Below are 12638 nucleotides of genomic sequence, written 5' to 3'. Positions count from 1 at the left end.
TTCTATTTATATCAATCAATTCCGGAAAAAGGAGAGAGATAGAGAGATTCTATAAGAGTTTCTACTCGTTATTTCTCAATAAAAATTATACTACTGTAATTTTCTTTCTTTATATTTTTTTTTTCCTATAGCAGTTCTTTTCAATTTTTCAATCATTGTTTCTCAATGAAAAATTATACGACAGTTTTTTTTTTTTTTTGCTAGAATAGTTATTTTCAATTATATTAATATTTTCGTCTTTTTCATTTTTTTTATCTTTGTTTCCAGTGCTCATGTTCTTCCATTTTTTTTTTTTGACCCTTACTTTTTTTCTAATTTATAAATTATTTTTTATTAAAATCATTACTTTTCTTTTGTAAATTTTACATTGAATTCAGGAAATAATAGTGAGAGTTTTTTTCCGAAGAAACTCAATTTTTTCAATATATTTCACACTCAATTTTCCGATCGTAGATTTGGTTTGTCTTTGTTTTCCTATGTCTTAAAATTAGTTTCATTTACTTTCTATATAAGTGAAGGACGGTGGAAAAAAAAAAAAAAAAATCTATTTGACAAAACCTTTTCTAATATTTGTGGATTTCATTGGAACTGAGAAAAATATAGAAAAAATAGTTCTTTTTTATTATATTAGTATTTTTCATTGGTTTACATTTTTCTTTTTGTCCTTAATTTCTATTCTAATTTATATATTATTTTTCATTCAAATTTTATTATTTTTATTTAATACAAGTTACAAATTTTCTTTTGTAAATTTAATTGACTTTTGTTGTTCATTTTTGTTTTTGGTTGATCCAATATTCCTGCCACTGTTTTTTATCTCTGTCTTTTTTAAAAGAAAAATTAACTGCCAACATTCTTTTGTTTACAAAATTAGTAAACATAATTGTAATCATATATCAACATGCTCATTTATTTTAGGGTAAACTTCACTTTGGCCTCCTGAACTTCCACTCGATTTTACAAACCCCCCTAAACTTTCAAATATCTCATTTTAAACCCCTAAACTTTCAATTACTCTCAATGTGGACCCCTCCGCCAGATTTTAAATGTTACATGACGTTTATACCCTTGACTTTTGTATAAAATTTCAACTTCCAAAACGTTTTTTTATTTAAAAAAAAATGAAAATCAAGGACAATTTGGTCTTTTTTTGTATTGTTAACGGCGGGGGGGTTTATAAAATCGGGTGGAAGTTCATGAGGCCAAAGTGAAATTTCCCCTTTATTTTAGAACACTTCTTTATTTTTGTCAGTGGTATCATTGTTGGAATATAATGAACTTTCAGGAGTTGAACTTCCTCCTCACAAACAACTTTTTTGAGAAGTAGTATCATTGTTGGAATATAATGATTAATCAATCATTTTCTATATTTGATTAATCTAGGTTTTTATTATGAATTTTTTTTCCTTTATATTTCATTTTAAACTAGATATATGGGAACAAATATTTAACACGTTTCAATTTATAAGAACTAAAATTTATGAATTTTTAAATTTATTGGATATGTGGGTTTATGCTATTAAATAAAACTATGGTTTAAAATGATCTTATGAACATTTGTCATTTTTGGTAGCTAATTTGTTAATTAAGAGATGGATATAAAATTTGTTGTTGATAATCTTTAAAAGACTTTTTGACTTAATTATAAAAACAAAAAAACAAAAAACCCGGCGCGTAGTGCGGGTTCTAAGCTAGTGGTCTTAAATCTTGAGTTGTTCGCAGTCGATAATCAAATTAAACATTCCATTTGCGAAGACTTTGGTTATATATTAATCTTGATGATTTATGTTATTCATGCAAAGTTGAAGGCTTTGGGTTAATGTGTAGGTATTATGCACTAAACAGACTTTGGGAGTTATTTATTTATTTTTTTAAATAATGTTGATGGGAAATATTAATTGCAACTCTTGAGACTTCTTATGATATGAATTCAAAATTCTAAGAGAATTTTGTACTCATATGTGAAGTGAAAGTCACCTTCATACATTGATGAGTGAGACCTTTGTTATGGTCAACATTTTTAGTGAGTTAGGTGATCACATGTAGCATTGTGAGAGCTTTTCTCCAAAAGCAATCCAAGTCATTTTCTTAAAAACGATAGGAAAGCTCCCCATGGTGATGAACTAAGGCGAACGAATCCCTTGTCCAGCAACTCCTGTAGCTGGTCCTTTAGCTCCACCGGCACCATCCTATACGATGCCTTTGATATAGGATTGGTACTCTGAACACACTCGATTCTGAATTTGACTTCCCTATAGGGTGGCAATCCAACATAGTCTACTGAAAAGACGTTTGGAAAGTCCCGCATCACAAGGATACCTTGCAGATCCTTCCTCCTTCATGGGTCCAACAACAAATGCCAAGAATGCTTGACTTCTGCCCAAAATAAGCTTCCAAGCTCGACCAGTCCATATGGTGGGAGGTAGAGACCTCACCTGTGACCTAACAAGTCTAAGTGTAACATACTTATGAGTGCAATCAATGACCACAAAATGCTTAGTCAGCCAATACATCCCGAGGATGACGTCATAACTATTCATAGCAAGAAGACTACTAGGTTTTCGGGAAGGACCCTTCCACATATGCTCACGGGACATCCACAAACTACACGCTTACACACTATAATTTTCCTTACTAGAGTGTCTACAGCAAGACTGATTCCTAGAGTTCTTAATACAACTCTAGATAGCTTTACAACTATGCTTGAAACAAAAGTATAGGTAGCGCCTGAATCAAACAAAACTGATGCTTCAAATCCAAGAATAAGTATGGTACTTGTTACCACTTCTTATCCCTCGACTATTTTTCCAAGAATGAGCGAATAAACTCGTGCTGGCGCCAAAGGCCTCTCGGTGTTCCCTAGCTAAGGGACCTCCTTCCTAGTGCAGTCTTTGCTGAAATGGTCGAACTGGCCACACAAATAACATGTCCCAACACCATCCTATGGAGTTCCCAATGAACCTTATTGCACTTCCAGCACAACTCCGGTGTTTGACTTCTCTGATGTTGCTAAGGTTTAGCTCGACAGGCAATTGGGGCATGCCCTTATTTAAGTAATGCCCCCAAAATTAGCCTTGGTTAACCTGGCAGGGTTACTGGCAATTACCCCAAGTAAACCAACTTGTGGCTAAATGAGGAATTGCCCCTCCTAGCATTACCAGAGTTAATACATAGGAATGTGATATAAATCTGAGAAAACTATTAAATCATGAAATGGACAAATATATTCCTTGAAATTAAGACATGGAGCAACTAATAGTAATACTTAAACAAACCCTATAACCTTTAAAACAAGTCTGTAGTGGTAGCCGTACCACCCCTGGGTTCTAGCAACAGATTTCCTAGAAAGGTAATAACAGCGTAAGTCTAACGACTTAGTAAGTAAACTTCACAATTAGGTATGACATGAGCCCATTTAAGAAGAAATAAACATGCAATTTTGGTAAACATTAAAAAGGGGAGTTGTCTCCGTTAATACACCATAAAAGTATAGTTTGGTTAATAAAAGAGTGGTGTACTCCCGACGGCAATCGCCTAAGTATTTTAATGTAGAAAAGGTAATGCTTTTATAGGTTATAACTCTCATATATGGTCAACTCCGAGATATTATCCCTTATTAGCAGGGTTGGCGCCATCTTGAGGGACCTGTAATATAATGCTAGTGCCCTGGCCATTACATGCTACCGTACATAACACTAGTGGCACAACCGAGTCTAACCTCGAGTGCCCACACCGCCAATGATGTCTGTCCCATAGTGACTGCCCATTAAGGCTATGCAGGCCACGAAACAACCATTGGATCCAAGGCCCATATATCACACACACATTTGACCATAGAATGAAGTCTATATAGTAAGCCCATGGCCATTATACCGCACGTACCGGTGCACCATGTTATACTTATTAATCAGTTAATAAAGCAGTTACCAAGTAGTTACAAAATGTAGACATGCTCATATCATACTCGTGGTCAATCAACTGACATATCCAATGTTTTTAAGGAAAAAGGTTCGTAAGTGTTTACTTACATCGCACGCTCACGTGAGTCATCTGACATTGCTAAATCCTGCTATAACGGAATATAACACACCATTATACATAGTACTAGAGCATCCTTACGAATAAGATACTCGGTTAACCTAATGTAAAGGGTTGCTGAGGCCTAAATTGCACAAATGGGGCTAAGGCGAATGTCTGACCTCCTGACCGTACGTCCGGGCTCGAGAGCGTACGTTCGGTCAGTGAGTAGGCATTCCGGTCAAATGCTCCAACTACGTTTCAGGTTTTCTATAAAACTTATAGGCTATCATTTCTCTTTCTACGCTATTGAATAAACACATGCAACGTAAGAAAACTCAATCATCATGCAGTATAAGGGATCAAAGGCTCTTTTAAACTCTTTTTGAAAACGTTCTAGGCTTTGTAAGAAATGATGCAAGAACTCTAACATGGTGCCTCTAAAACTTAAAACAGTACAGAGACAACATTAAAAACATAGAAATGGGCAAGGGTTACCTTGGGAAAAATGGCAAGAACTCAAGCTCTCCTCCTTTCTCTCTCAAAACTCACAAAGCACTCATATAGGGTGGTTACAGAGAGCCTAGGGGCGAAAATGTTGGCTTCAAATGGGTGGTTGGGATTGGTATTTATAGGCCAGAAAAGCTAAGGGCGCTACCAACTCCTCTGAAAAGCAGCGGACGTCTGGTACTATTGGGGTGTACGTCTGGTACTGTTTATTTAACGATCCAAAGGGTGTATCATACGTATAGCCATTAACTAGTAGTAAACCGAAAAGTTGCATACGTACGGTGGTCCCCCATCGTACGTCCTCACTAGAGACAAAGGTGTACATCCGGCAACCCTAGCATACATACGGTCAGGAAGGATTAAGCTTGGGCTTATGCTCTCAAATGAATTTAGGACTTTTTAGGCTATAAGTGTGGACTTAGGTCCTTTGTTATAAAATCGAGTTTTACATAAATTCTTTAGTCGTTCTTTGTTGAAAATATTTTAATAAAAACAATTGGGGTATTACACCTTATGGTCGGTGGGGTAGATAAGTTCCTACGGCCATTCTCTTAACTCGGTCAGTTCCCTCGGATGATGATCAAGGCATATAAGTCCTCTTCTAGTCTGTGAATGCCACCATATTCTCCTTCAAACTCTCTTCGTAGATTGAAGCACGATACTCCAAGTGAGAAAAGTTGCGAATGTCAAAACATGTCATCATGGTCCGGATACGTGAGTTCAAGCCCCTTTCAAACTTTTTCATCTTCTTCTCCTCATCTGGGATGAGGTACAAGGCAAACCTTGACAATTGAATGAATCTCGCGTGATGTAGGACGATATTTACCTATATTTTTTGTAAAAGCGAAAATAGGCATAATATCAAAAATAATATTGCAATAGCGCCACTTAATCAGAATTTTATCCATTCTCAGACAATGAAAGTACAAAAAGAAAGATTGTCATGATTCCCGCTGATTGTCAATTTTATACCAAGATTTTATTTTTATTTTCTTAGAACTTTATTTCCTTTCCTTAATAGGGTTAGACTTGCTTTAATTATTTTTCTTTTCTTTATTAGGATTAGGTTTACTATTGCTACTAGGATTATGTTTACTTTCTCTACAAGTATTTCTCTCTATAAATAGGTAAGCTTATAATGTATGATAGAACACGAATCGTGTTCTACCCTCAATTCAAATCCATAAGCGATTTATATACCCAAAGCAAACACATAAGCTGTTTATATAAGGAAAATAAATAGCTATGCTTAAGATTAAACCAACATAACAATAAATAGCATTCACACAACCACAACACAAGATTTGTTGATGAAGTGGAAAACTATTTGAACCAATCAAAGGGAAAAACAACTCTGGGACAGCCAAAGTTGAAAAATCACTATTTGAAAATTCAGAATTACAGACTAGACGATACTCACTCCTTGTAGGACCTCTAGACTTAGTAAGAACAACAAGTTTCCCAGCTTGTCTCCATCCTAACCATCTTCATGGAGTGCAACTCCTTACCGACCGTTCTGTAGACTTCTTTACGGTTGCATGATGTGCATTGCGTGGTTTGAAATAAGCAAAAAACCCCAAGTAAGCAAGAAGGCACAAAGCTTCTTAGGCAGCCTTACTTGGTACAAATAACAGTGAACCATATCATTTCCATGAGTGATAGTAGCAACCCTTTCATCACTGGGAACCTCCAAACTCAGAAGAGTGTAAATGGAAATTGAGAGGGTCAAAGAGTTCTGAAAATAAGACAGGTATTTATAGATCTGTAATTTTATTTCTTTCCGTCTTAGCGGGGATTATCTTCCGTTATGACGGGAAAGAAGCCCAAATCTGATATTTTGAATTATTCTCGTCATAACGGGATTTAATCATCGTTAAGACGTAAAGAGTAAAAAGTAGATCTGAATATCTGTCACGAGCCCGTCATGACGAGATTTCTGACAAGGAAACAGTAACTTCCTATTACTTGTCCTGTCCTGAAGCAATTCGTGACGAGGAAATAGAAACTTCAGCCTCAATCCTGTTACATCCCTGTTCTGACGCAACTCGTGACGGGAAATCAACAAAAAACCAGTTAGGATATGTTAACCATAACTCTTTCACCCAAGCTTAAAATGATGCAAAATCAATAGTTCTGGAAAGACCGTTTCTTGATCTACAACTTTGTCTCTAATGAGCTTCTTCAAATTCTGGCATTTGCTAGGTCAAAAACTACTCTCAAAGTTTTGCAGAAATCAACTGCATTATGACAAGAATTTAGCTCTGTTAGGATGGGAATTGGGCAGTAACATGCTGCCAGCGCGTTAGGAGGTGCATCATGATGCCCAAGCGATGGGAAAAACATTCCCAAGTGATTAAAATATAATTCACCGTTTAATAGTTGTAGGTTACGAATTGTTTCTCAAGGCACATTACATAAATTAGTTTCATAACAATTTACTTACTAAGTTATGGACTTACATAATTATTTCTTTTCCACGGTAAAATACCTCAGTATTTTGCAGATTAATTTAAAGTTTGCTAGGTTGTAGAGTGAGAAATTTGGTAGAATGAAGATGTCAAGGGAATGGCTCCAATTGTCTGGTTTGCTTACATAGATGATAGTTGTTAACATTATAGAAATGTCTGTTTGGAGTATCTAAGTCTATAATTGATGATACATAGTGCAGTGCAATGATTTATTTTTGTTGACTGAGATCATTTATTTCCGCTTTCCACATGTTCATATTCTGATAAGTTAATTGATTTGAGAGCAATACCATCAGTCAGTTATGAGTTAATTGGTTTGGAAAAATTGCTAAGTATCAGTCCAAGTTAATCCAAATGCGTTATATTCCCATCAACGATGACTATGCACGACATCCCGTGCACGGAAAAAACTAAGTTTAGATGCATCATTCATATTGGTTATAAGCATGAAGATTACACAACTAAGTTTCAGTGTACCAAGAAACTAGTTTAATAAATAGTACTTTATAATATGCATGGAAAATACATTTTATCACCCTGAACTATCCACCAATTTGTACTTTCACCTCCAATGTTTAAAACGTGACACTTGAACCCCCCAAACTATCAAATTGTTGCAATTCGACCATTCTGACTTTTTTTCTCCAAAAATGCCCCCATCCCAAGTTAAATATATATATATATATATATATATATATATATATATATATATATATATATATATATATATATTATTTAAAAAAATCTAAAAAAAAAAGAAGAAGAAATATGTGGGGTGGCCGAACCACCCTATAAGGGGTGGCCTGCCACCCCGTTTGGCCTTGAGGTGGTTCGGCCACCCCCAGGCCAGCCGTCTTGGGGTTGCCGAACTACCCCCAGGGCCCAAGGGGGTGGTTCGACCGCCCCTTAGGCCAAACCCTCAAAAAAACATTTGAGGGTTTGGCCCTAGGGGGTGGTCAAACCACCCCCTTGGGCCTTGCGTGTGGTTTGGTCACCCTCAGGTGGCCGGTCTAGGGGTGGCCGAACCCACCCCCAGAGGCCACCCTTAGCCAAATGGGGCGGCCGGCCACCCCCTATGGGGTGGTTCAGCCACCCCAGCATATTTCTTCTTTTCTTTTCTTTTTTTTGGATTTTTTTTTTAAAAAAATAAAATATGTGATGGGGGCATTTTGGAAAAAAAAAAAAAAAAAAAGTTAGAATGGTCGAATTGCATCAATTTGAAAGTTTGGGGGGGTCAATTGTCACGTTTTAAACATTTGGAATAAAAGTGTAAATGGGTGGATAGTTCAGGGGGTTAAAATGTATTTTCCCCTAATATGCATGAGTTGCAGATTCTAAAATTTCACTCATTCTGCCCCCATACAGATTCAGGACCATTAAAGCTGTTTCTCCCTCTTTCTCGTAAAACCTTTGCCAACTTCCAACCCAAGTTCTGGAATTGGTTCCTGGACATAGTCAGATTTTGCTTTGAAAAGGGATCTTATGGGATTGTGTAGCAATCAAATGGAGAAAACCTTAGGAAGCTATGATTTGGTTAACTTCCTAACATCAGAGTAGTTCATTCATATATATTGTTAGAGTATATTTGAATGACCCTAAAGTTAGAGATTTGATTATGATTTGATCACCCTAAATTAGGAGATTTGATTAAGATTACATTTATGTGTAAGCTCTATAAATAGAGCACTTTATACTGTAAACAATCATTCAATAAGAGTTTAATGTAGCCCTTTGGGCTTTATCTGTGGATGTAGGTCATTGACCGAACCACGTTAAAATCTTTGTCTCTCATTTATATTATTTCCGCAATTTATTTATATTTCTATTTCATTATGAATTCTATCATGGTATTAGAGCAATAGGCTAATGTCATTGTACGATCTAATGGTCCTGTGAATTTCTTTTTACTTCAATTTATTTTTGTTTCTTGAAAAAAAAAAAAAAAAAAAAAAATTGCACGGCTACGTGCCACTCCGCCGCTGCCCCTTCGCCAACACCGGGTGAACGCTGCCAGCCACCGTCTTCAATTCCCGCTCACAGCCCAAAGGTTCCCACGCTATGTCTGGCCTTCCATGGCTCCATCTAGCTCGTCCCCGCCAAGCCAATTGAAGACCAGCCCATCGCCGGCCAGCCGTCGCACCTTCCTCAGCACCGAACACAGCCTTGTAGAACTGCAGGCGTCGTTCGCCTTTGGAGTCTCCACCAACACCTAGCTGTCCAGCGGCGACCGTTACTACCGGATCCGGCATCCCAGCCCCGTTTCCTATTCGCCCCATCCAGTCACCGCCGCCATCCAAGCCCGTGAAGCCCCTGCTCCCTTCAGCTGCACAACAACCTTCCGGTGCCGCCTGCCACCATTCTAGCCACGCCGTTGATCTTCCAACCTCCATTCAGTCGATCTTGGCTTAGAGAGAAAAGAAGAAAAAGGCCCTGTCGTGAGATAACAATTTGAAGAAGATGAAGTGTGTTTGGTTCTAGGTGTGAGTTATCCTCACTTAAGTGAAAGTTATTCCTATTCTAGTTTAGGAATATTATATTTTTGTTTAGTTGTTATAGCAGGAGCTGTTTGGTTACGGGAATAAGGTTATTCTTATCCCAACTTATGTAAATAGAGTGCTTTTAAAAGAAAAAAAGACGCCCAAGTTGCCCACCAAAATTCAAAAGAGACCAAGTTGCCCATCCATTGGCCCATAGTTGGCCTATTTTTGCTTAGTTCTGTGGTATTATTTAAAACCCAGGCCATTTCAACCCATAGTTAGCTCTCACTTCAGCCCAAAGTTGGCTCTTCTTTTATTTGGCTATGTGGTATTGTTTAAAACCCAAGCCCACTTTAGCTTACAGTTGGCTCTCATTTTAGCTCAAAGTTGGCTCTCTTTTTCGGCCCATAGATAGCCCTCTTTTGTATTGTTTTACTATCTCAAAAGAAAAGAAAAGAAAAGAAAAGAAAAAAAAAAAGTCAAACTCAAGGTTTCAAGATCTTCCACCTTGAGTTTGAGGGAGGATGTTAGAGTATATTTGAATGACCATAAAGTTAGAGATTTGATTATGATTGATGAAGATTAGATTAGCCTAATTTAGGGATTTGATTATTATTTGATCACCCTAAATTAGGAGATTTTATTAAGATTACATTTATGCGTAAGCTCTATAAATAGAGCATTCTATATTGTAAACAATCATTCAATAAGAGCTTAATGTAGCCCTTTGGGCTTTATCTGTGGACGTAAATTGTTGACCGAACCACGTTAAAATCTTTGTCTCGCATTTATTTTATTTCCTCAATTTATTTCTATTTCTATTTCATTATGAATTCTATATATATAAATATATAGCCAAGGCTTAGTACAAGATAAATTACAAAGGAAGTAGAAACAACAAAGCACAAAAAGGAAAGCCACATGTAGAATACGGTTGTTGCTTGCTTAAATCCTGGAGAGAAGCAAAATATATATGGCTGAGGGGTTGCTTGTCACAGGAAGCATGGAGAGCTGTTTGGGCGTGAATCCTGGCTGTTAGTTGGGTTGTCTGTCAGCCTGAATCATGGCCCTTTAATCACCTTGACTGATGGGATTTTATCCTTAACACTAATCACCTCTCTTCTTCCACCCAGATGAAAAAGGAGGGATGCTTTGTTTATTTTTAAAGAAATTAGCAGGATCAACTACAGTCTTCACATGCACTAACCTGTCAAAGTTGCTCTTGAAATACTTATTATCCCATATCCTCGCCCGTCTATGGCTTGTGTTGCCTTTACCATTTGTTCCAATGTCAAGGTCCCTGTAATTCACATATGCACCTCTTCGAGATTTCGAAACGTAGGGAGCCATGTAGCTGTAAAGCCTTCTGATCCAACTTATATGACTTTTGGATGCCACAGTTTCTTCTTCTTCCCAGTACACTACGTATTGGATTTTGTAGATAGTACCAGCTCTATGTGGGAAAGGAGTTGCAGATTCCAAGATTTCACTCATTCAGCCCCCATATGGAGTCAGAAGTATTAAAGCTGATTCTGCCTCTTTCTCGTAAATCCTTTTCCTAATCCCTTCCAACCCAAATTCTGGAATAGGTTCCTGGACATAGTCAGATTTTGGCTTTAAATGGGGCTCCTATGAGAAGAGTCCTATTGAGCAAAACATTCAAGGATTCGCCACTTGGGAATCCTTCAAAGTAGAGGATAGATTCAATCCAACTTTTTTCAATACAATCTTCTCTCATCAAACCTAGCTCAGGGAAGCTCTATTGTATCATTGGAGGGAGCTTATCAATCCCTCCAAGATACAAGGAATTGAATGAAGCTTGGATGGTCCTCTTCCCTTCTTGGCTGGAATTTACACTTGTTAAGTTGACGCAGATGAACAAGTCTTCGTGAAGCTTGGCTGCAACATATTACCAACGATGAACAAGCTTGGTGGCATTTTGTTCTAAGTTCCGGCTAACTGTGAAAACAGTCAGTTGATGGAACATGAACCAATTTTATTTTCCATGCAAGAATGATTCCAAAGCTTCCCCCTCCTCCTCCTTGAATCACCTAAAACAGATCCTCTCCCATGGATCCTTTGTCAAAGATTCTACCCTTAACATCAACCAATTGCACATCAATAATATTGTCAGCAGCAAGACCATATTTGCGCAACATCGTGCCGTACCCTCCGCCGCTAAAGTGTCCACCAACCCCCAGAGTCGTGACAATTCCTCCTGGAAACCCAAGAGTTCTACTTTTCTCGGCGATCCTATAATAAACTTCACCGATTGTTGCACCAGATTGAACCCACGCCGTGCTATTCTTTGCATCAACACGGATGGATCGAAGATCAATCAGATCAATTAAAACAAACGGCACATCTGAAACATAAGAAAGACCCTCATAATCGTGGCCGCAGCTTCGAACTCTTAAGTGCATGCCATGTGTTCGGGAACAATTGATGGCGGCTTGGATGTGGGAGACATGCCATGGTGTAACAATTACAAGAGGTTTTGGGGTGGCGGGTGTCGAGAATCTGGGGTTTTGTATGGAGAATTGTAAGACAGATGAATATGAGGAGTTGGATAGAGTGTAAATGACTTCAGAAATTGAGCTGGAGTTTCCAGAACTAGGTGTCAGGCACTGAAGAAAGTTTTCTTGAGTGTGAGCTGAAGTTGCCCATGAAAATGAGAGAAGGAGAGCGAAGGCAAATGGAAACAGAGATGAGCCAACAGGCTTCATTTTCGTGAGTGTGTCGGTGCTTTGAAATGTCATTGCATATATGTCAAATTTATGTTTGTAAATTGTTATTCAATCAATGCCCCTATATATTCTCCATGGGTGACTAGATTTGGACAATGGTGCAGACGATTAAACACTCAAGAAAATAATTAGGGGTAATTACTTTTTTTTTCATGAACTACAATACATTTTCACTACATATCCATGAACTACCAACCCTACTGCTCGACCCTCATGAACTATCATTTTGTGCCCAAAACTCCCCTTCTGTCAATCAAAAATGTTAACTCAGACGGTCAAAGTGACAATGTGTTGTAGTTCATAGGGCAAAGTGACAATGCATTATAGTTCATGGAGGCAAAGTGACAATGAATTGTAGTTCATGAGAGCAAAGTGATGGGTAGACCGTCTGAATTAATGTCTTTGACTAACAGAAAGGG

At 37.6% G+C, this 12638-nt stretch overlaps 1 pseudogene; it reads right to left on the bottom strand.

Moving 5' to 3' along the window:
* Positions 1-10579: 10579 nt before the first annotated feature.
* LOC132172538 (tetrahydroberberine oxidase pseudogene) lies at positions 10580-12198 on the bottom strand (annotated as a pseudogene).
* Positions 12199-12638: the final 440 nt, after the last annotated feature.

Source organism: Corylus avellana, chromosome 1 (assembly GCF_965113065.1).
Source record: "Corylus avellana chromosome 1, dhCorAvel1.hap1.2, whole genome shotgun sequence".
NCBI lineage: Eukaryota > Viridiplantae > Streptophyta > Magnoliopsida > Fagales > Betulaceae > Corylus > Corylus avellana.
The sequence above is the reverse complement of the archived record's forward strand: the minus strand, read 5'-3'. Positions and strand labels throughout refer to the sequence as shown.